The sequence below is a fragment of the Tiliqua scincoides genome, chromosome 3, assembly GCF_035046505.1.
Source record: "Tiliqua scincoides isolate rTilSci1 chromosome 3, rTilSci1.hap2, whole genome shotgun sequence".
Lineage (NCBI taxonomy): Eukaryota > Metazoa > Chordata > Lepidosauria > Squamata > Scincidae > Tiliqua > Tiliqua scincoides.
This window is the reverse complement of record NC_089823.1, coordinates 19,192,615-19,216,854: the sequence shown is the minus strand read 5'-3', so window position 1 is coordinate 19,216,854 and position 24,240 is coordinate 19,192,615. Positions and strand designations below refer to the sequence as shown.

Genomic DNA, 24,240 nt, shown 5'->3' with positions numbered 1-24,240 from the left:
CTTTGGACCAAAAAAGACAGAAAAAAGTCTGTACATAAACATACATTTTTCTACAGTCTAGCACTATGTAAAAGGAAAACTGGGGGAAAAAATTAAAGGAAATTATTCTATTCAATTGTTTTACATTTATTTCCAATAATTCAGAACAGGCTTTTAAATGGCCACTTACATAGAGCAGCTAAGAAATATTGCAAATAACATCAATCATTGTATTTGTGGGTCGGGTAATTCATAAATGATTCCTTAGCGTGGTGCTCAGATATGAAAAAAACAATAAAAATACAGTCTAATTCAGTTAACTCTTCATAATTCCTTGGAACAGTAAGCAATAAGCCGTAATAAATTCCTTTTTTACTGACTGTTTTCAAATAGGAAAGAAAAAACTACAGGGGAAGAGCAAGGAGTTTCTATTCAAGTATAAAATCTGGTGCCCAAGGAAAAAGTAGCCTCCCATATTACCATTGCCAAGAGCCATTCCTTCTCTAGTTCCACTTAATAAATGCAATAATCATGATGTACGATTAGAAGCCTCTGGCTGCAACTTTATATTAAATTTGGTTTTAAAAGAACTTTCCAGAAAGAAACAGAAAATGAACTTATAGATACAGATACACCACAGTTACAGTATACAGCCTTCAATTCCCTGAAGTCCAGATCTGCAAATTGAGGCCATGAAACCCACACTCACAATTCTGCCTGCCAAAGCAAGAGGCAATATACCCTGAACTGAAGAACAAAACATGCTGAGCCTTGCCCTAGGAAAAAAGTTCTATCAGACTACATTCGGAAAGCTCCCAGCTTCAAGGAGGATGAAAAACAGCTCATTCTGCCATGTGTGATCCACTGAATTTTGCATTAAGACTCATCCTTAAGATCACTTTATGCAGATGAGTTTCTTCATAACACACTGATGCTCCCAATCAGGATGGTTTAAATGAGATAAAATACAGGCAAATGCATAAAATGCCATTGATTCCTCTTCATGCTAATGACTGTGAGAACAGAATCAGGCTAGGATATTTATTTAACATGCACTAACTGCTAGTAAATGGGTCATTTCCCAGATTACATTTGTAGGAGTACAGGCAGCTCTCATAATCTGCAGGTTCGGCACCCACAGATTTCATAATCCATGTGTTTTGAACCCACAACTTCCTGTTTCTCATGGAAACAGGTAGTGACATTTATATGCCTTTAAAAGGCATTCTGAGGGCTGGCATTCAGAACTAAAATTACAATATGAGAGAAACTCCAGAACTGAAATGACTGAACGGAACAGTATTTTCATTCTCCCATTTCAGGCTTGCTCCAAGGCATACACTGAGAAAATGGAATGGTGGGAGGAATTGTTTGCAGTATTTGAACTGTGGGTTTTCACTGTCTTTTTTGGAGGGTTAAGCATGTATACTTGAATTGGCACAAAGTGCACATAAGATACAGGTCAACTGTATACCTAAACCTGGAAAGCATGAATGTGAGAAGCACAGGCACACACCCAAAAATGTCCAATTAATGGATGATCCCTTTGTGACTCAGAACTTTACATTCTACATTTTTAATTTCGGTTTCTCCAAATGAGGGTATTGCCTCACATTGTAAAGCAATATACTTGAACTGGAATGCCTTTATCTAAATCAGGGGTCTCCAAAACCCAGCCTGGAGGCCAGATGAGATTAACAACAACAACAACAACAACAACAACAACAACAGGTATTTATATACTGCCTTTCTTGGTCTTTATTCAAGACTTTATTCAAGGCGGTTTACATAGGCAGGCTTTATTTAAATCCCTTATTAAATAGGGATTTTTACAATTTGAAAGAAGGTTCTTTCTTTCAAGAACCACTACATTCAGGTGTTTCATTCCGATCTGGCTTCACATTCTGGCCTCCATCCTCCCCCGCTCAGAGCAGATGGAATGGCTCGGCTTCAGCTTGTCAGTTGCTTCAAGTTCGCACGGTGCCGGTGGCCTCGAACTGGCGACCTTGTGGATGTTATCTTCAGGCAGACGGAGGCTCTACCCTCTAGACCAGACCTCCTGCCCAGATCCTGCCCAGATCCGCAGTGAGCCTCTATTCAGCCCGCAGCTAGCCTCTGATTCCCTGAAAGCCTCTGGCCCAGTTGATCACACAAAACCGGAGTTGTGCTTGTGGGGCGGGGGAATGGGGGTCTATTTAAGTGTGTACTTTATTTCTTGGGCTGTGTTGATGCTTGGAGAAATCCTGATCATTTGAGCCCATTCATTCATTTATTCATTCGTCTAAAGTTTATATTTAATTTTTTTTTCCAGCCCTCAGCACTGTGCCAGATATTTGATGCAACCCTTTGGCCAAAAGGTTTAGAGCCCCCTGATCTAAATCACAGCTCACCCCTTGACTTTTGACTTAAACAAATCACAAATCTCAGCCCTGGGTGCCCTTTGGGAAAGAGGGAATAGCACCAATTCATCCAGTGAGACAACTGAGATATAAAGATCATAAAATATAGCTGAAATGCAATTTAAATGATAAATAAAACAGCCTTGCCCCAAGAAGCAGTCTGTGGTTGTAATTGTGAAGTCTTAAATCCTTCTAGTATGCCAGACAAGTAAACAGAACAGTGCTGAATTAAGAACAATGGGGGGGGAGCCTCTTTGGTCCCATAGAAGAACCTCATCTGCTGTTATTTACAGCTCAATCCTATTTGGGTCTTTTACACTCTAGCCAAAGGGTTCTGATAGCACAGAACCCTTTACAGATGTTGCAAAATGCAACAAATCATTTGGCGCAGCCTGGCCACCAATGTGAGTGGTCAAGTCCATGCATCAGCACAGGGGTGGGAGGGAGGCAGGGAGGGGTGGATTGGGTCAGTGGTGGAACAGGTTGGAGGAGTGGAGGAGGAGTACAGATTGGTGCAAGGAAGGGGGAGGTATAGCTGGCAGCAGCACACACCAGTATCCTATCACTCTTACCAGTCCCGATTCCCTGACCGAGGTCCATGTGGATTTGCACCAGCTAGGGCAGGGGTGCTCAATAGGTGGATCGCGATCTACCGGTAGATCATGAGGCAAAATGAGTAGATCACGGAGCTCTGTCTCTCCAAACTGTTAATATGTCAGTTTCGTCTAGTGACTAGACGAAACTGACATATTTAGCTGACACTAAAAGGACACTGAAACTGACACTTTAGCTGCTCTTCAGGCATGCAGAAACTGACTAGACTCCAGCATGGGCTCCATACATTAAAGGGGGTGTCTGTCAGATGCTTCCTTCCCCCCTGGTAGATCTCCGGGCCTTGCTGGGTTTCAAAGTAGCTCTCGAGCCAAAAAAAGTGTGAGAACCCCTGAGCTAGGGGGTTGGTGCAGGTCGGACTAGACCCAGTGGGCTTACACAGATTTATCAGTAGGCCTCCAGAAACCAAAACTCCCTTGCAGATACAGTGGGCGCCATGTTGGTGCAGCACCGTCACTGTGCGTGATGTTGAGGAGGATTGGGTTGTTCATCATTTTAAAACACCCCTACCCTGTCCTTCAAAGCACAAGTGGTTTTCATTAAAATACTGAAATTTTAGTAAGACAATCACTAAAAATCAAAGAACAAAACCATATGTCAAAAACAGCAGTTATTAAAAAAAGAGAGCTGCATTCTCTCTGTACTCTGGGCTGACACAGCAGGTGAATCTTTCTGGAGGTCAGGCTGGAACAGAGCTTGGTAGAACCTTAAAAATTAATACATTTATTGTACCATACTCTTTTGATAAGAGTTCACTCTTATCGGAAACACTAAAGAAATGAATCCATATGTATGCACTGGGAAAACATTGGGGGGAAAAAAGATTAAAACCAGGGCAAAGCATCAAACAAATAGTCATTGACTGAATTGTTCAGCCACAAGGAAGGGGGCAATCTGCAAGGGCTGCTTAAGATTCACACCCTGATTTTTCTTTGCAATCCCCCCCTCACCTGTCCAGCAGGATTCTAGGTGTCTGGAAACATACGTTGGCTGGTAACATGTATCTCCCACTTTACACAGATAATACAAAATGGAGAGAAAGACAGATTGACAAACAACAAACAATCAAGAGATAGTAGTCGCAATCCAATTGAGAACACAATTGAATATGAGATGCTTCTTGATACCGTTTTCCATCAAAAAAGAATCAAAGAAGTGATTTTTCTTTGTGTAGCCAACGCTGAATGTTCTTAAACTATAATTACAATTCAAACTACTTTTGTCTGACATATCTATAACGGCGCCCAGCCTTTGTTAAATCTGTTTCACAGTTCTGCTGGATCTTGGGGCTGCTAATGGCACAAACAAATTAGAGAAGAAATATTCCATGAATCGTAGATAAGGTTTTGAATGGCTTTCACAGTTCAATCTTCATTTTGCTAGACTGAATACTGTATAGTTCACACGAAAGGTTAATGATCATGCTCCTATCTATCAGAAAAGATTTAACAGCAATTTGAGATTTAACAGTTCTATCATTTCACTGTTTAGCTTTTATGTACAGAACACTTCATTTCTACCGTACAATAGATTTTTGTAGTGAACAGCTGCTTGCTCAGTTGTGTATGTGTGTGTACATGTACACATTGCAATACTTCTTATTACATGCACCTGCACAACTGCCAAAAATGTCAAGCCCGTATGGAATTCTTGCCATCTCCTCCACAGCATATAGCAGTGGTTCCCAAACTTTTTTGAGAGGCGGCTCCCTTGACCTACTGGGTCACTGGCCATGGCTCCCCATTAGGGCTATAATCCTAAACATTGTATAGGGCGGCAGGTTTTTCACAAGGATTCCACAGCTCTCCTGGCTGGGTCCCATGGCTCCCTGGGGAGACAAAGTTTACAGTTTGGGAACTACTGGCATATAGAATTATCATTTCATGATGACATTATCATATCACTATCCAATTCAGCATCTTTGGGAGCATGTTAAATGTTATGGGAGAGAATTAAACATGTTTGGCTTATAATTTTTCAGTATTTTAAAGATATTATGGGAACCCAGATTGCTTTTAAGTCTTTTTTGGGTGCAATCCTAATGCGCCCTTCAGCTGGCATAAGTCCATTGCGCCAGCCCAGGAGGGTTGCTAATGTGCTGTAAGGCACATTTGCACCTCCTTGAGAGTCGGCTGGGCCGGTGCAGGAACACACGCTGGCCCACAGAGGCTGAATCCAGTCTCTGCTCCAACCGTGAAGGGGAGGTTTGTGTCGGCTGAGTTTGGCCAACACAAGGGCCTTTGGAGGGCGGGGAGCAGGTGTTCCAAAGCAGAGGGTGGGTGGGCAGGGAGCAGGAGGCGGGGTTAGGACCCGGCAGTTATGCCGAATCCTAGTCCCCGCTCCTGAGCAGCACAGAATGGCTGTAAATCGCTCTGCTCTCCTCTGACCTATGCCACCTCTGGAAATGGTGCAAGTCCAGGGAGACCCATTCGGGCTGCAGTGGCTTACCCGGGGGCAAGAGGAATATTTTTCTCTTACCTTTGTGTGGGCTCTTTTTTGGCCTACAAATATGGATCTTCTTGGACCTACATCAGCTATACATGGCAGAAAAATGGGGGATAAGGTCTGGTGTGCATGATTGCTATCAGATCCACACACACCCTGAAACATGGCCCTGGTTCCTCCCCTGAAACTCCCCATTACTCCCCATATTCAGGCTGCTGCTAAATCATACTTCTCCATTTATAATATTGCATGAATACAATCCCTTTTCCTGGCAAAAACTCTACTTCATATCCAGGTCATCTCTCTCCTTGACTACTACAACCTCCTTCTTGCTAGTTTTCCATTGGCTCATCTCAGTCACCTGTCCAGCACTCTACTACCAAAATGCTTACCTTATTTATTGCACTATCCACTTCATGCCTTGCTTTAAATCCCTTCACTCCTTTCCTATCTGCTCTTGAATCTAGCACAAATTTTTGCTCTCCACTTCAAAGCCCTCCAAAGTGCTGCCCCCATCCTACCTCAATACTTCAATCTTGTATCCTGATCACCTTTACTCTTCCAGCTCAACCGCCTATCCGTATATGTCCTATCAATCACCCTTTCTGAATATCTCCTACTATCTCAAACAGTCTTTCCTCCCTTGCTGCCTCATATGCCTGGAATTGCCTCTCTAAACACCCATATGATGCCTCATCTAGTCCTTAAAACTCACCTTTTCCATGCAGCCTTTTGTGTAACATCTTACAGCGCAATCCTATCCATATGTACGCAGAAGTAAGCCTCAGGGTTTAATGGAATTTACTCTTAAGGTGCTATCCTATTCTTTGTGTTTACCAGCAGTGATCACCATACTGGCATAGGATATAACAAGCATGCCATAAAGGTCGTTGCAACGCCTGGAGAGTAAGCAGAGCTGGCAGGAAGACATGTGCTGTCTGCAGGTGCTGGATCCCAAAGGAGCAGTCATTGGAGCAGATAAGCTCTTGCCAGGCGGCGCAAAGGGACAGAGAGATGAGAAGGGGGTGGAGCAGGCCCAGGAGGGGGCAGGATTGGAAGACCTGGCACATGCTGAACCCTATTCCCCCTCCCCGGACTGAAAGCCGAACATCGGACTGCTTGGACTTATAATTGCTATTTTGCTGGCGCAGATCTGAGTAGCCCCATTGTGCAAGCTAGGGCTTTCCCCAGGGTAAGGGGACAAATGTCCCCTTATCTTCAGGAGATGTCAACCCTGTTCCTTCCCAGTGCTGGATACAGTGTGGGCCGAATGGTCCCATTGACCCAGTGCTGGTTCAGATTGAACGGCCCATCTTCTTTTCACAACTATATCTTCAAGTGCCTATAATTTAAATAAGCACATATTCTTCTTCGTTGATTATGCCTCCCTCTTTTGTTCTGTCCATCTGAACTGTAAGCTCCCTGGGCCAGGGACTTGTCCCTTAATTCTGGGTAAAATGTCACGTACACTGATGGTACTGCATTCATGCATAAATTTGTAAATAAAATAACAATAATAACCACAACAGCTGTAAAAAAAAAAATGAAAGCTTTTATTGAATATGTCACAGATTGAATGGGTTCTGTGAAACCCACCTGGCTGGAGTTGCTGACCTTCTCACCTCAGCCAGAATCCTGTGACTTTGGGCCAAATCCTAACCGATTTTCCAGCATCGGTGCAGCCACGCCAGTGCTGCATCTTGCGGTGTGGGGCAATCACAGAGGCCTCCTCCGGGTAAAAGAAAATTTGTTCTCTTTCCTCAGGGCTGCCTTGCAGTTGCGCCGGCACTGGAAAGTTGTATAGGATTGGGCCCTTTGTCAGCTATATGACAAACAGCAGACTAGGAGGTGTAGTGTTCCCCACTGTTTACTAATCTCCATACGGGATTAGTCTTCATCAGATACATAGCAAACTATCATGGAGCTTGCAAAGGTGTAGGAACCTGTGTGGTTCAAGTAAATTGATAACCTGACAGAGAAACTGCCAAAAGTTAACAATGTCATTAGTACTGGTAATGGAACTGTACACATAGAAGATCCTATCCTTTACACCTGGTGGTAGAGAGCTAGCTACCTGCAGAGAGCACAGAGAATGCAGCACATAGTCACTGAATCTGGACACAGGATTGGAATTTGTGAGTGATCAGCAAAAGTGGTGTCACCTAAGAGTACCGTATTTTTCACTCCATAAGATGCACATTTTTCCCCCCAAAAAGGGGGGGGGAAGTGTGTGCATCTTATGGAGCGAATACTGCAAAGCTGCAGGCATTCTCAGGGCAGCAGAGCCTCCTTGGCAGGTGCTCCTGCCCCTGACCAGGGTCATGCCTGCGCTCAATGGTAATGCAAATGCAATGGTAATGCAAATGCAAATTGTAATGCAAATGCCGGCGCTCAATGGTAATGCAAATGTTCAGCGCTTAGTGACAATGCACTTGCAGAAAAATACTACAGTACCTCATTCTACCAGTGCAAGGATGATAAAGCAGAAAAGGCTAGCATATAAAATTCCTTTTAAACTAGAAGTAGTAAAATATGCTAAGGAGCATGGAAACAGAGCAGCGGAGAGACATATTTTATTACACTATTTGGTTCAGAATATTTTTTTTCCTGTTTTCCTCCTCTAAAAACTAGGTGCGTCTTATGGTCAGGTGCGTCTTATAGAGCGAAAAATACGGTACTTCTCATGCTGTTCTTGAGGGAGCGTGCAGTTCGTGAGACAATACATACCCCACACTTGTTGAGAGCTGTGGCAGAATTATGCATACAATGACACAGCCTCATAGCCTGTGATTCTGCAAGAAGAAAGATGCTCATGAGTGTCTGGCCAGCAATAACAATGGCTGGAGTGGAGTACCCAGCATTCACCGACAATGACCTCACCTGGATATGGTCATGAGTCCTCTCTTTCTGCACAATGCATGCTTGCCAAGAGTCACCTGTAAGGGAGACACAGCTGCTAGCTGTTGAGAGAGGATGGAAGGTTAGCCAATACAGTTTAGCCAAGACACAGCTGACAATATTGAAGGAAGGGGAAAAGAATGGAAAGCATTTGTAGCAATCATACCTTGAAGAATGGGGTCCCATTCCCACTTTGCTTATTTGCGTCTGGATCACAGCTGGGGGAGTGAAGTAGAAGATACTGTTGGATATCTGTATGTAGAATCTTGAGGCACGACACCTTGAAGAACTCTTAAGAAGTGTTAGTAATCTGATTTTTCTGTATCTCTTCAGAGGCCATGCTATTTGTGCACGATCTACTGAGCTGCTCATTCTATTATAGTACGAGATGAGGTCTGTCTGAAAAGACTAGTTCTTAAGCAGTCTGCTTAGTGAGATTTTTTTTATCACGCACTACCTCGGACATAACATGTACCTCAGTGTAACATGCTGGCATGGGTTGGCCTTCTTCATCTATGCCAGGGGTGTCAAACACATTTAGTTGAAAAGCGGTATATAAATACTGTTATTATTAGTATTATTATTATTACTATTATTATTATACCAAGGGCCAAATGGCATTCATGATGCCTGCTGAGGGCAGGAAGTGATGTCATTAGGCAGGAAGTGATGTCATTAAACTCATAACCAAAAATCAGCACTTTTTCTCACTTAAGAATTCATTAACTTCAAATGACAGAAAACACACAAATCTTTATCATATTTCAAGATACGGGAGAGCCCAATTTCCATGAGGGCTGCCCTTTTAGCAGTAACACCTCAGCACTGCTCAGCAGCTGAGAGCCGAATAAAAAGCTTCCACGGGCCATGAGCTGCATCCGGCCCCTGAGCCTTATGTTGACACCCCTGATCTATGCCATATCCCTAACATGTTCATGTTGCCACCAGATTCGTAGGGGAGTGGGACCAGTGGAGCCCTTCTCTGCCATACCCTATCCTCCATGTTGGGCTGCAAAGCCCAACAGAGTCTCTCAAATCTGCACTGGCAAAATAGCAGGTGCAGACTTAAGAAGCCCCGTTGCAGGGCTTGGGGCCTTCCTGAGGGGAAGAGGACAAAAGTCCCCTTCCCCCAAGGAGACCTCTGGCAGCCTTGGTGCTGCTGCTGGATGCAGTGGTAGCCATTTTGGTGCTGCTGCACTCCACTGACCTGCCCGTTTCATGATTGGGCTGCCCATCAGCACTAATGAAAACAGAACCAGTTTCTAGATGGTCTAACAGTCTGACCAGAATAAGTAGGGATGATATAAAAGGGAGCATTATTCAAAGAACAAAAATATCTTGATTAATAAATAGGAATATCGATAAAGAGTCTCCATTTATTCTAATATTCTTGAAATGTGTAGCTCACAGAACAATTCCAAACTGATTGGCAATGTTTACTGTAGTCTCATTTGAGAAAGCAAAGTCCTGCAGTATACCTTTAGGTCTCTGAGAAATAATTATTAAAGACATTTGTAGCAAATGCATGCAGAACATGCCAGAAAACAATTACTAGCATTTTGTTATGGAAAGAACTCTTGACCTTCATTTTATTCACACATTCCACAGATATGTCCCTGCACATAAATTAGTTCTTCTACCTTTGTTGTATAATAAAATCTATTCAGGTGTTAATCTGAATCCATCTGCAAGGACAGCCGGTCATACAGTACTTTAATTTTTGACTTTGGTACAGCGTGGTTTACTAATCAACATATAGAAACTGCCACAAATGCTGCTTTTGAAGATCTCATTGCTGTTATGCTACAAGCAATGTTCTTATTGAAAAAGGTAAGTTTCCAGAGTGAAAATGGAATTAATTTTTATATCTACACTTAAGATTGAAGTGGAGAGTATTTGCTTTTATTCAGCCACAAGGCTTGACAACTGGGGAAGGAGGCATTTCTGCAGGAGTGCATTTGTATCGCACGTTAGTCCTAAGCAGGTCTAATATTTCCTCTGCAGAAAGAGGAGAGGAATGATGCAACAGAGATGTCCTCCTCTTCCTTCCTCCAAACACACTGGCTCATTACAGACATCACATCACCTAATGGCCACAATCAGAAGGGCTTGTGCATTTCCCCCCACCTTTCTGCTTGAGCCTCTTACACTCATTCTCTCTCTTTTATTGGTTACTGAGGGCCAAACTAGACATATGACTCTCAAATTGCAATGCAAATTGTACTGTCTCTGAAGTCCAAATAACACAAGTAATCAAAACCTACCAAAGTTATGGAGATTTTCAGTCCAATCCTAAGCAAGTCTACTTAGAAGTAAGTCCCATTAGAATCAATGGGGCTTACTCCCAGGAAAGTGTGGATAGGATTGGGCTGTTTCAGTGTAATCCTATGCATGTCTACTCAGAAGTAAACCCCACTGAGTTTAGTAAGACTTACTTCCAGGAAAGTGTACATAAAATTGTAACCTTCCTATTCTAGTGGAGAAGAGTGCCTTGTCCTTTAAATTTAAAGGAATACAGCTCAATTGTCTTATATTAAAAATATATCTGACTGCAATCCTACACATACTTACCTGAGAGTATACCCTATTGAGCACAGTGGAGATTTACTTAAAAGTAAACATGCATAGGATTGCGCTGTAAGGGCCCAATCCTATCCAATTTTCCAGTGCTGGTGCAATTGTACCAATGGGGCATGTGCTGCATCCTGTGATGGAGAGGTAGTCACTGAGGCCTCCTCAAGGTAGAGGAACATGTGTTCCTTTACCTTGGGGCTGCTTTGCAGCTGCACCAGTGCTGGAAATTTGGATAGGATTGGGCCCTAAATTGTTTTCCTCAAAAGAAGTTGCCTAGTTAGCCACATTTAAGAACATGTTTGCCTCATCAACATTGTTTTGTAATTGAAATGTGCAAGATCCCTCGAGGAGATAGAGTGTGGTGTCAACAGTAGCCCCTCCCTCTGGAAGATCTGGGAAACAGATGGTTCAAGCCTGGGCTTTCAGCAGTGGGTGTGCTGCACAGCTGCAGACACTAGAGGCAACAAGTTCTTTAGGGATAAAAGTAGCACCTGAAGGAAGAAAAAGGCTGCGGGTGTAGAAGGAAGGAGTTTGGAAAGACTGAGAGAGCAAGGAAAAGCAGCTGGGAAAAAGAGGATGGATGGACCAAATGGAAACTGTGGAAGATTGCCGGAACAGAGCCTGCTGGAGACTATGTGGCTGCCATGTTCAAGAGCTGCTAAGTACCCAGAGAAACTACTGGTGAGAGAGGAAAGGAAGGAGGATCTCTGCAGGTTGAACAGGCAAGCCATCCTGGTGTTGGGATAGTACCCAGCAGTGCTTTCTACAGAATTAAAGCTATTTTGAATGAAGAGGATGACTAATTAGCTTAAAGTGGGCTTCTCTAGGTCAAGTTTAGAAAGGGAATTTGGCAAAACATTCTTGCACAGCTCAAACCCCCCCCCCCCCATATGCCACATAAACAGCACACATGCAATTGTGGTCCATGTATATTCATTCCTATTTGCTCCCCAGGAATTCTCTTCTCACATTTTCCCCAGCAATGCCAACAGCATATTGATGAAAAGCTATTAGAGCAGGTGGTACATTGAAGAAGATGAGAGTAGGTACGGGGCTAAGCAATCCTCTTCCTCCTGACACTTCTCCTCTTCAAATCATACTCTACTTCCTGTTATATTTCAGTTCCCCAGAATCGGCCAAGTTTGCCAGATCTTGAATTGCCACATAGAAGAGTTAGTTCAGTCCTCTGTGTGATAATTCAGCTTCAAGTCCCAGCATAAATACACATTACTATGGGTCTAATGCACAGCCCATCAGATGTTGGTGGCTGGATAAAGACTGTTGAATATCAGGTCCTTCCCAAGGATTTTGGATATTCAGTTATTGCCATAAAACGTGTGCTGTTCCAGTGTAAGACTGTCTTCCATAGTTCATGTGTAGCAATTTCATTTATATCAGGTGTTTTTTCAAATTGTTTTGGTGTTGTACCTAAATGCCAAAAGAACAGGAACAATTTTAGTTTTTCTGTCATAGGCGATCGACTTCAATTTGCAAATCTTTATACTTCTTGATCTTTTCCTGTTCTTTCTCTTCAGTTGTCATCTCTCAAGGTATTTGCCACATCTGCTATCCAAATCTGCTTCTTTTTATGAACTGTCAAATCCAGAATGCTACATTGTTGTTGTTGCCAACCCATTTTCTGCTACCCTTTCTTCAACGAGCTTAGCACGGCATACAGGGTTCTTCAACCCACCCCACTCCATGTTATACTCTGTGAGATCAGTTCAGTTAACAGATACTGATTGGCTCAAGATCAGTGGTCTAGTGCAGTGCTTCCCAAACTCCTACAGGGAACTGAGAACCAAGTAACTGTTTGCATGGGCAGGAAAGGGAGTGGGGCAGTAGCAATGCTGCATTGATCACAGCACTGCTGGTTCCAAGGAGCTTTTTTACTTTCTTGGGGGGCAGCACTGGACCCTTCCCGGAGGCTCACAGCCCCCTCTGATCTCCACTGCAGCTTGTTTAAAAAGCCCTTATCTCTGACTTTCTGGTTTTCAGGGAAAACACAAGATCAGAGGGGGACTTCGAGTCTCTAGGACCCTGCAGGAGGCCACTGCTGCCCGTCAGATAAGTAAAAAAGCCCCTTGGTAGAAGCAGCACTGTGATCTCTGTAGTACTATCACTGCCATCCCTCTTAAGGGGGAATGCTCAGCTCCCGGTTCGCCTGGAGGGTTGCGACCCACCAGTTTGAGAACCACTGACCCAGTGGGCTTCACAGTTGAGGGGAATTTTAACTAGGTTCTTCTTAGGCCTAGTCCAGCACTTTAACCACCAGACCACACTGCTTTTTAAAAAAAAAATTAAAATGCACTCACACCAACTTTGTATGAGTGGAACACTGTGTTTTTGTCCATACCCTAACAAACGTGTTGCATTTCAGAAGGTTTCAGTCTCCAGAGAGCAACATTCATACATTGTCTCCAGTTCTCTGTTACCCAAGTCTCTGAAGATTATGAGGAAACTAAAATTCTACAGCAGCAGGAAGAAAGGAGGGACCACAAACTGCTGAATGTTCACTTTTGCTCTTAAACCTTCAGTCTATGACAGCAATCATTTTGGTTTAAACTAAGGTTCATTTTATTCACCTGCCCTGCTCCAAACTGATAGGACCTATAAATTCTAGCCGCCTCATGAAGGGTTTGCTTAAGAGATTAAAGATATATATTTCCTTTGATAACCCATATGTAATTCCCAATAGAATTAAAGTGAGTTCTATATATGCATCATAAGTCAAGTCTACCTTAGGAGGGCTAGAAAGTTGATGGGCACTTCATTCTCACACAGCAAAACATAAAGGTCAGGAGCTTGATTTGCTGAGTAGACTAGACTTCTTTCCCCCGGGCAGGAACGTAACATGCTATACATATAGCTTTTTTTTTAGAATCTTGAAAAATGGAGGCATTATCATCTTAAAGAGGCAAAACATTGTGGGCCCAATCCTATCTAACTTTCCAGCACCAATGCAGCCATGCCACCAGGGCATGTGCCGCATCCTACAGGGGGTAGGGGGCAGACACAGAGGCCTCATCAAGAGGATGTTTTTCCCTTGTCTTGGGGTCGCACTGCGGTTACATAGGAGCTGGAAAGTTGGATAAGATTGGGTCCAGTGTTTTGCAAATGGGTGGGTAAAATATTTACATAAAATAGAATTGATCTCTTGTCACCCTGTTCTATTCTGGCTTGCAGAGTCAAATCAACTATTTAGCACAGAAGTATGTAAAGGGGAATCTAACAAAACTACTTTTTCTCACAGAAGCTGTCTCTTCCTATGGCCACCGTAGCATGAGCCAAGAGATCATGTTTCAGAGCTGTAAGAACTTACTTAATCCATTTCTGCTGGGCCTACAGGTGTACACATTTTATCCCTGTTGCATATATGCAACGCTGGGAAGAAATGGCTTAACCTGAAAGCTAACAAAGCAATACCTTTATTGGAATCAGTAAAAAAAATTACAAAGTAGTCAGCAAACTTTTGAGTTCCCTATAACTCTTCTGGATGACTTGAAAACTTTGACTACTTTGTGACATTTTAGTTGGTCTTAATAAAGATTTTACTCTATTTTGGTTTGGGTGTTCCCCCCCATCAACATGTTTTTTGTGTGATGTCTTCAATCTTGTCCATAGGTAACAGCTGAGATTGAAATTCAAAGAGACAAGCCCTATGAAGAGGAGCTGGAACTGGATGGAAACAGGCTTGATGGCTGCTAACCCAAAAGCAGTTCTATGGCAGCCCAGATTAACCACGATGCCTGGCTCCCAGTCATATAAAAGCTGGAATGTTATGTAAAGTGGCAGAGAAGGGTGTGTCAGAAGATCTTTTTCAGATGCAACTGGTGGAAGCTCCCATCTCCAAACTCAGAGAAACCTTCATTTTCCTTCTTTTGGTGTGTATGGGGGGAGAAGGGGAGAGAAACCAGTGGTAGGGAGCTGCTGACAAGAGGACTCCTAGGCCTGTTCCTTAAGGTCTAGAACAGTGTTTCCCAAACTGTGGGTTGGGACACATCAGTGGGTCACGAGCTGATTTTTGGTGGGTCACGAAAAGTTTTTGAAACACTAAAAAAAACACTTTTGCAAGCACCCTTTCCCAGTTCTTCTTGCATTGGAATACTGTTAGCTGGAATGGTATAAGATGTCATTAGCTGGTACCATTATAAGGTACTATTAGCTGTGGTGTAAGGTAATCTTTATACCACCTAAATTAAAACGTCCCATTTTCTCTAGTAAGGGCAACAGCATGCTGTAGATCACGTGTGAACCCAGTTTCAGCCTTTTGCCTGGCCTGGAAGTCCCTGACTGCACATCTTGCTCTCCAGCTTTCTGGATACACTGGAAAGACTGTAAAGGTTTGGGGAAACAGTCCTTGAATTTGATTTCTAGGGAAAGTATAGCAAATGCCTGCACTCGCATACCATACATAAGGTCTCTAGGAGCCTCAGGAGCACAGGACCCCAATTATTAGTAAATTTACTAATAAAAATATTTTTTGGTCTAGTGGGTTGTGAAAGATTGTTGTTTTTAATAAGTGGGTTTTGGTATTAAAGTTTGGGAAGCACTGGCCTAGAATGTTCCTCTGCATGCTGAGAATACACTTTTCTGCCTGGTTGGCAACCTTCAGTCTCGAAAGACTATGGTATAAGCCTACAGCACCCGGTATTCCCAGGCGGTCTCCCATCCAAGTACTAACCAGGCCTGACCCTGCTTAGCTTCCAAGATCAGACAAGATCAGGCATGTGCAGGGTAACAGTTGCTGCAGCCTGAATGCTTGGAAATTAAAATTCTCTCAACTCAATTCACTGAAGCAGGAGGCAGTAAAAACAGTACCTGCCACAAAGCAAAAGGGTGCCCTAAGCATGCTGAGGAGTGCCCCAAGGTTAAAGATGAGGCCTACAAGGCCTGCCACCAGCCAGGTCTCTCCATCTATAAAAGAGTAAGTGTGTCTGGAAAGTGGGGTGCCTGGCAGGAAAGAGTGACTAGCAGCAGACTCATGACAAGTCCAAACTAGACAAGCCATGTCCAAACATGACAAGCCCAAACTAGAGATGGCATTTGCACTTGGCTCACACTAGAACTGAAATTTCTTACCTGGTCAAGTTTGGTTTCTGAACTCCCTCAATTTCAAAATCAGCTGACATCGCTAGTTTAAGTGGCAAAATTCATGCATGTCGTACACATACATTAAAACATGTGGCATCCCTGCAAAATAACCACGGAAGTAGGAATTGGAACACAAAAGAGATCATGTTCATGTTTCTTGCAAGGAAATCTGTCATTTGCTTTAAATGCATGTGCAACATTCACAACTAATTGGATGGCATTTTGTCATTTAAATTCATTTACTTTTCACAGCTGAATTCAAAATGTGACATTAATAGGCTTTCAAAGGACCCCACTTTTAGTTCTGTGGCATCTGACATCTGTTTCAGGTGTTCATGCTGTTAGACAAGTCACATGAACGCATGCTCTAAAGTGGTACCAATGCTAAGATGTGCATGATTATTATTGGGCAAATGGCAAATATCAGAGCTTATCACCGAGTCAGCTATCAGCAGTGTGATACAGTTACAAAGAAGGTTTAGCCTGCATTAGTAGATCCGTAGCTTCCAAGCTGTGAGAAGTAGTGGTTCTCCTGTAGTCTGCATTGGTCAAACCTTACTTGGAGTACTGTGGCCAATTCTGGGCACCACACTCTAGGAAAGCTGAAGCCAAACTGGAGTGGGTTCAATGACAAGGATGATCAGAGGACTAAAGAGCAAGTCCCACAAGGAAAGGTTGAGGGAATTTGGTATGTTTAGCTTGGAGGAGATAAAGCTAAGGGGGGATATGATAGAGCTTTTCAAATACCTGAAGGGCTGTCATATAGAAGAATGAATACATTTATTCTCAACTCCCTCTGAGAATACTATTAACAGTATAAACCACTTTTCAACAAAAAGTTCACAAACAGGTTTAAAGGCCAAGTAAATAACTAAATGGCTCCCTGTCCCAAAAGGGTTCACAATCTAAAAAGATGCTGAAGAACACCAGCGAATAGCCACCAGAAAAAAAAAAACACTGTGCTGTGGTGAAGAGGGACAGTGACTCTCCCTCTGCTAAATATAAGAGGAACACCACTTGGAAAAATGTCTCTTGCCCAGTTAGCAGAGAATAGAGTAGAACTAGATTCAGTGGGTAAAAACTGCAAGATAGATTATGGCTGGATATCAGGAAGAAATTCTTGATAGTAAGGGTGGTTCAGCAATGGAACAGATTACCAAGAGAGGTGATGGATTCTCCATAATTTAAAACCTTCAGAGGTTCCACAAGCACCTGCTGGAGATTATCTACATCTAGGAGAACTTGACTTGTGGGTCCCAACTCTATGATTTTAGATCATCTGTGAATGTGTATGAATATTTAAATGTTATTTATCTGAAACAATAGGGATTAAATGGGGAAATTCATGTTTTTGTGATGTTAGAAACTTTCAAAAGGTAGCAAGTTATCTTTAAAAGTGACAAAAGTGTCCACAGTTTAGAGACTCTATGAAGCAATTCTAAGCTACTAACAGGTGTGGTGAAACAGGTTTCTCTGTAATCAATCTGCATGATCAACTCATATTTTCTCATCTTTTGTTTAAAGCTCAAGGTAGAATATCACAGGCATTTTCTCTGTAATTTAATTCAAGTACTTTACAGCCTAATGAATATTTAATGACATGATGTTACAGAGCCTGTTAGAAAGAAGGAACCAAAAAAAAGGGAGGATGTGGGGAGGCAAGCTCAAAGGAAAAGCAGGGCTATCATGCCAAAGGCACTGGAAAGCTGGGAACCCAAATCATTGCCATTAACCATGAATGCTATTAGCTAGAAGGCTTGAGGACATCCAACAGCCCATCGAATTAATAATTGCGTCTTCATTGTACGCTGGAGTTCAGACAGCAGGGTACAAAAGATAATTTACAACTGTCCAAAAAAGTGCCATATTATCAAAGTTTAGACAATGTTGTCCCCCAACTTCAGCACCCCATTCACAGGCTGCATTGAGTCAGTGGGGCATTTCAAGGATGAAGGTGATAATGCAAATGGGGCAAGGTTTTCACCTCAGTTACCAGTGCTGTCCACCCTCCCTGCTGCTGTTAAGAGCTGTTTTTTCTTAAACTTTCTGCAGTTTCTTTTTTTCCCCAAACAGGAAGCATTGCTTCCTTCTTCTGCCCTCACTCTGGTGGTGTTGTCATGAAGCCAAATCAGAGTGAAGACAAGGGCATGAAGCAATACAGGTGGGCTCTTTATAACTGCAGGGGATTCGTTCTTGAATCCCCTGCACGGATACTAAAAAATGTGGATAATGAAATTTGCTATTTGGGCCCCTTTAAGCTCTCCAGAGGCCCAGGGAAGCTCCTGGAGGGCTTCTCTTGGTCTCAAAATGCCTTATAAGAGCAAAAAAGTCAGTTCTGGTCTCCATCAGGAAACCAGAAGCTGAATTTTTTTTATCAAATTGGCCATTCTCAAACCCATAGAGGCAGTAGGCAGGTGTGCATGGCCTCTGCGGACTTCAGAAAGCCCTCTGGAGACAACCAGAGCAAAGCTCTGGTCACCTCCAGAGGGCTCAGGTTGAGCCAAGTCTGACTCAATGCAGGACCTCAGGACCCGTGTTGAGCCAGATCCATGAATACAGATAACTAATTGCATCAAGCATTGAGGCTATTAAAAAAATCAGATATTGTAGTTGCTAGTTATCCTGCAAAGAGCTCAGCTCCTGTAGTTTGCAAAATTGCTGCTAATTGCCCTGGAAGGAACTGAGTACCTGAAGTTTGTAAGCATGTGTAAATATAGGGAGATAAGTGTTTGAGGGTTAGTGTTACTTAGAAATAAAGATTTTTTCTTTCTAGATCTCCTTTTTTTAAAGTCTGGCAAACCAAGGTGGGTCCTGATAGAGCAGTGTTTAAAAAAGTGGGTCCTGGTGCTTAAAAGTTTGGGAACCACTGTACTAGAGTGTATTTGCTAGAATGCACAGTAAAATGTTGTGTAGCCTCTTCAGGAAGGCAAAAAAGTTCACTTTCTCCTTCCCATCTCCTCAAGCTATTTCTAAAAACAAAACAGGTACTAGCTTGATTCATTTCTAATCACAATTAAATTCATCCATCATCCAAACATCCCAGCCCTCAACTCCCCCCACCCACTTAGTCAGCCAATTCCAGAAAATTTCTTCCTTTTAGCTAATCTTTACTAAGCATTTTTGCTGAAGAAAGAGGGAGTGTAGTCTCCCCCTCCACTCTTCTCCCTCTGATAATACCTTAGGAACATTCAGGGTCCTGTGCCATTCTGAATAAAGCTGGAATTTTTGTCTTCCTTGGATTTTATTCTAAGCCACAGAAGAATTCTGGGCTCCTAATGCACTTTATTTGAAGTACAGGTGGAGCCTATTTATCCACGTTAGTTCCCTTCCGTGACTCAACACAATTAACAAAAACGCATTGTGGTAAACTCCATAGAGTTAAGCAAATAGCTGCAGCCTGACACTCGGGGCTGGAAGGAAACTAAGGCAGCTGTTATCAATCCCCTCTGCTCCTTGCCTCCCCCTTTCACAGGTGGGATGCTGGGCTTTTAAGAGTCCAGTCCTATGCATTTCTACTCAGAAGTAAGCCCCATTCTAGTCAGAATGTAAGCCCCAGAAGTAAGCCTCTAGTTTCCTGGGGCTTACTCCCAGGAAAGTGTGGAGAGGATTGTAGCCTAAATCTCCTGCTTTGGCTTGCAGGGAAGACTTGCTTGCTGGACTGTTTTTGTTTCTGTAGGCTGGAGAGCCTGGGGGGGGGGGGACTGGGCAAACACTCCCTGGGTTTTTTTAAAGGAATCCCCTCTGTTGCTACCAAACCTGCCCCTGTGTGTGTGAGTGAGAAAGCGAGAGAGCATGCTCCACCTTGCTGCACTTGTTCTGGCTACAGAGGTTTTCCACCCCTCTTCAGCCTCTTTGCTCCAGGAGTCCTACTGTTCCTTTGCAAGGGGAACCTCTTCCATAGCTCCAGGGCTATTTCCCTGCCTGTTCCAGGCAGAAGCCTGGAAACCTGTATCAGCCTGTACCACCTGAGCCAGCAACCTCATCAGGGCTCATTGGCAAACCAGCTCCAGTTTCAATTACTGTATTTACCACTGACTAGAACAAACCAACCTCCTGAGCCTTCATCTGATATTTTATCATTTTTCTTATGTCCTGTCAATCTGGAAAAATCTTAACAGTACTATTTCATAGATGACTGATTTGTTGGGTGACCTGTACTGTTCTATAAATAAATGAAGTTAATCTGGGGGGTGACACCAGCCCTAGTGGCACCACAGCATTTAGGCTTTGCAGATGACATTGAAATTCAGTGTCTCTCAAACTTTTAGCACCCACTTTTTAGAATGAGAATCTGTCAGGACCCACCAGAAGTGATGTCATGACTGGATGTGACATCATAAAGCAGGAAAATTTTTAACAATCCTAGGGTGCAGTCATACCCACATTTACCCAGGAGTAAGTCCCATTTATTATCATTGTGAAAAGCATATGCAGAGTAGCCTGTTAAGAGTACAGAAATGTAACATTTCCCCAAATGCAGTCACACACCATGGTAGCATCAAGTCTAATATATTAAAAATAAAATATTGAAATGAATGGGGACCCACCTGAAATTGTCTTGTGACCCACCTAGTGAGTTCTGACCCACAGTTTGAGGAACACTGCTGTAATTTGTTCTGTATGATCTGGTACTGGAGGAGGTCCATCATGGGAGTGATGCAAACCCTAGTGATACTTCTACTTTATTCTACCCTTTCCCTTTGGAGGGCATATGTGGCATTTTCCCCCTTTTTTTTTCTTGACAACAGTTCTGCAAGATGGGCTAGCCACTGGCTTTCACTTAACCTAAGTCAATTTACTAGTGAGTTTCCTAACTAAGCATACATGTGAACTCAGATCTTCCAAGTTTAGCATTTAAGCTGCTGCAGCACACTGGCACCAGTTTCATTCCCCATTCCTTCAGTTCTCATTCAGCACAGCCACCAGCCAGCATCACCTATAAAGTCAAGCTGATGCTGTCCTTTGTAAAATACGATCCCTAAATCAAAGAACAAATCTAACTCATCAGTTCAGAGTAATGAATTCTCTCTAGGGACAAAGGGGTTTGATCTGTTTCATTACCCCTTAGTAAGCAAGAAACTTTTTGTGTACCTACAGAGTTTTTGACAATTATTTATCTCCTTGACCTTCTTGAGATTGCCTCAGCCACCCTAATAAAAACAGTTTCCTTTGCCTGCATTTAGTGCTCTACAAAAATGTTATATATCTGATTGAGGCAGAAATATTATAGTAATCTATAATACAGGCTTCTTTTCAACAACAGCGCAAATCACAGTTTCTACAATTGCCAAGAACAGAGCGGTGTTATTAATTTTATACTGTTAAGCTAGATCTGTGGTTTACAAACCCAGGAAGACATGGTGATCCTCAGAAAGTTTTTTAAAAATTCAGTAATGGCAACTACAGCTACAGCCTGTGCCCTAAATGTGCTCTAATACAAGCCTCAGAATCCTTTGTGATAGAATTCTGTGATAGGGATGCCAGGTGAAATTATGTGGGAAACATTCATGAAAGGATAAAATGAAAACTGGCAGTCCTTCTACAGGCAGTTCTCAATTAAATTGCCCATTTTTGAAATATGGTGGTTCAATCTGCAAACTAATAACAGTAGTCTAATTTACGCAGACAATTTTTGAAATAACGCAGTCAATTAGCTGCTAACAAGCAACCCTGTTAGATGCTGGCAGCTTCCAGTGGGAGGGAGGGAGTCTCCTCTAAAGCCAGAAAATAAAAAAGAAATAAATTGCATTCAAAGTGCTTCCTGCTTTCTCAGTTTCCTTACCAACATCTTTGTTATCATCGTTACTTTCTCAGACATCAACATCAGCAGCCACTCCTACTCCCAGCAGCTTCCCTTCTCAAAATTCCCCCTATGCCAGTGGTTCTCACATATTTAGCACCGGGATCCACTTTTTAGAATGATAATCTGTCAGAACCCACCAGAAGTGATATAATGACCAGAAGTGATAAAATCAAGAAGGAAAATTTTTTAACATTCCTAGGCTGAAATCTTACCCACACTTACCCAGGAGTAAGTCCCATTGACTATCACTGTTAAAGGAATATACATAGTAGCTTGTTAAAATTACAGGTCTGTAACATTTCTCCTAATGCAGTCACATACCATGGTAGCATCAAGTCTAATATATTAAAAATAAAATGTTGAAATGAATGGGGACCCACCTGAAATTGGCTCATGACCCACCTAGTGGGTCCCAACCCACAGTTTGAGAAACACTGCCCTATGCCATTTTGAGCAAGTAAAAGTCACCAGTTATCAGCATGAGTGTTTGAAGACTTTTCCCTTAACCCAATGAATCCCAAACTTATCTGGGTCATGGCACCCTTCCTTCGTGGTAGCCTCTTCTTCCTGGCTCTCCTGGGTGCACTATCTTGGATGATATGAAATTTCACAAGAATTGTGTGAGAGCCAGAAGAAGAGGCCACCGGAGACATCCTGCAGCACACCTGTGAGTTTGCCACGACACCCTCAGTAGTTTGGGAACCACTTCTCTAACCTATACCAGTTACATTGGTTCTTATGGGATATTTTTAATTAAGATGTTTTTAATATACACACGGATTTCTGCAAATGCAACCCCTATGTATATCAAGAGCTGCCTAAGCTCTTAATTTGGTATCTCACTCCTAACATACTGCTGCCCATTTTAGCAATCCCCTGACAAGTGAAAAATCTTTCTGAAAGGTTAGGACACTCCCCTGGCCTCCCTCTGATTGACTAAAAACCCAATCCTATATTCCACCATGCTGTAGCATGCAGCTGCACCATGGAGGCGAGGGATGCATGCTATGGTGGAGGGAGTAGGTGATCAGTAGGCCTGGAAGAAATAGGAATTTTTTTTTTCACTTACCTCTCCACAGGCCTCCTGGTGACCTCCCATCAGCCCTACACCAGCTACATAGCTGGCATAAGTCTGAGAAGAGAAAATGGGAGGGACTGGTTGAAAAACATCTTGGGGCAGACCAATGCTGCCAGAATCCACCCCTTCTTTCCTTGGTCTGCCCCCTGCCTGCCCTGAAACTCGCCCTGCCCTCTCCTCCCCATCCATGATATGCCCACCACTGACTGAGGTTGATGTAGCCTGGGGTCTGAGGTGGAAGTGGCAACTGAGATTAGCTGGCTGATAGTATGCTCCACATACTGTCTCCAGCCCTTTTGCAACAGCAGAACACACTTTCTGCTGTCTCAATGGGGTTTGGGCCATAACTCTTCAATTCTCTAAGCCTAAGATCTTAGGGTCATGGTAGATAGCTGAATCAAAATGTCAACTCAATGTGTAGCAGTGTCAAAAAAAAAAAAAAAAAAAAGAGAGAGAGAGAGAGAGGGAGAGAGAGATTTAGAAAATTTTGCACGGTATGCAAGAATTGGATAGCAAGGACTTTTCCTTCTTTTCCCTTTATAGTAGAATTCAGGGTTATTCAGTGAAACTGGTAGTCTAGTGAGGACATTCAACTGAAAGTACTTCACTCAAAACATCATTAATTTATGAAATTCAAGATGTGGTGATAACCAATGGCTTAGATGGCTTTAATAATATATTAGATAAATTCATAGGGGAAGAAAGATCAATGCCTATTAACCATGATGGTTATATGGAATCTCTATGTTCTGTCACTAAAAACCAGATGAATGAAAATAAGTTATCTGAACAGCTTCACCTACTAATTTTCTGACAATCAGGTTGCTGTTAAGGATGTAGAACCCAGGCCAGAAACAGGTTGGTAGCTCTAGCACAATTTGCAAGTGAATCTGTAAAGAAATATGCACTGCCAGCATAACAAAAGATTAACTGCCTCCACTGAATAAACCTTGCTTTGAGGACAGGATTGCCATAAGCCTCTCATATTGATGATATATTGATTAGTCAACTCTTCACTGGCATTCTAGGGCTATTATGTTATATCCTATTGGTGAATGCAGCAATGGAGGATACATACATACAGAATCTGGTATTCTCAGATTCTTGAAACCTTATCTCTGCCATGAACTTGCTTGTTTGTGTAATTTCTACACCTCCTTTCTCCCAGTAAGGGCATTTAAGGCAGCTTATAAGATTTAAAGATATAACAATAATAAAACAATAAAATGTTACAAAACAATAAAAACAAGAGAGAGAAAGATACACAGTGGAGCACATAAAATTAAGCAGTTGAGGGCACAATCCTAACCCTTTATGTCAGTACTTTCCAGCACTGTCATAACGGAAATGCAACTCTA

The 24,240-nt window shown here is 42.6% G+C and overlaps 1 protein-coding gene and 1 pseudogene across 3 annotated transcripts in view; both read right to left on the bottom strand.

Annotated features, from left to right (window-relative positions):
* Positions 1-24,240, bottom strand: part of GRIA4 (glutamate ionotropic receptor AMPA type subunit 4) — a 286,480-nt gene that overhangs the window by 218,266 nt on the left and 43,974 nt on the right. The window lies entirely within an intron of this gene.
* On the bottom strand, positions 15,543-15,662 carry LOC136647163 (5S ribosomal RNA; annotated as a pseudogene).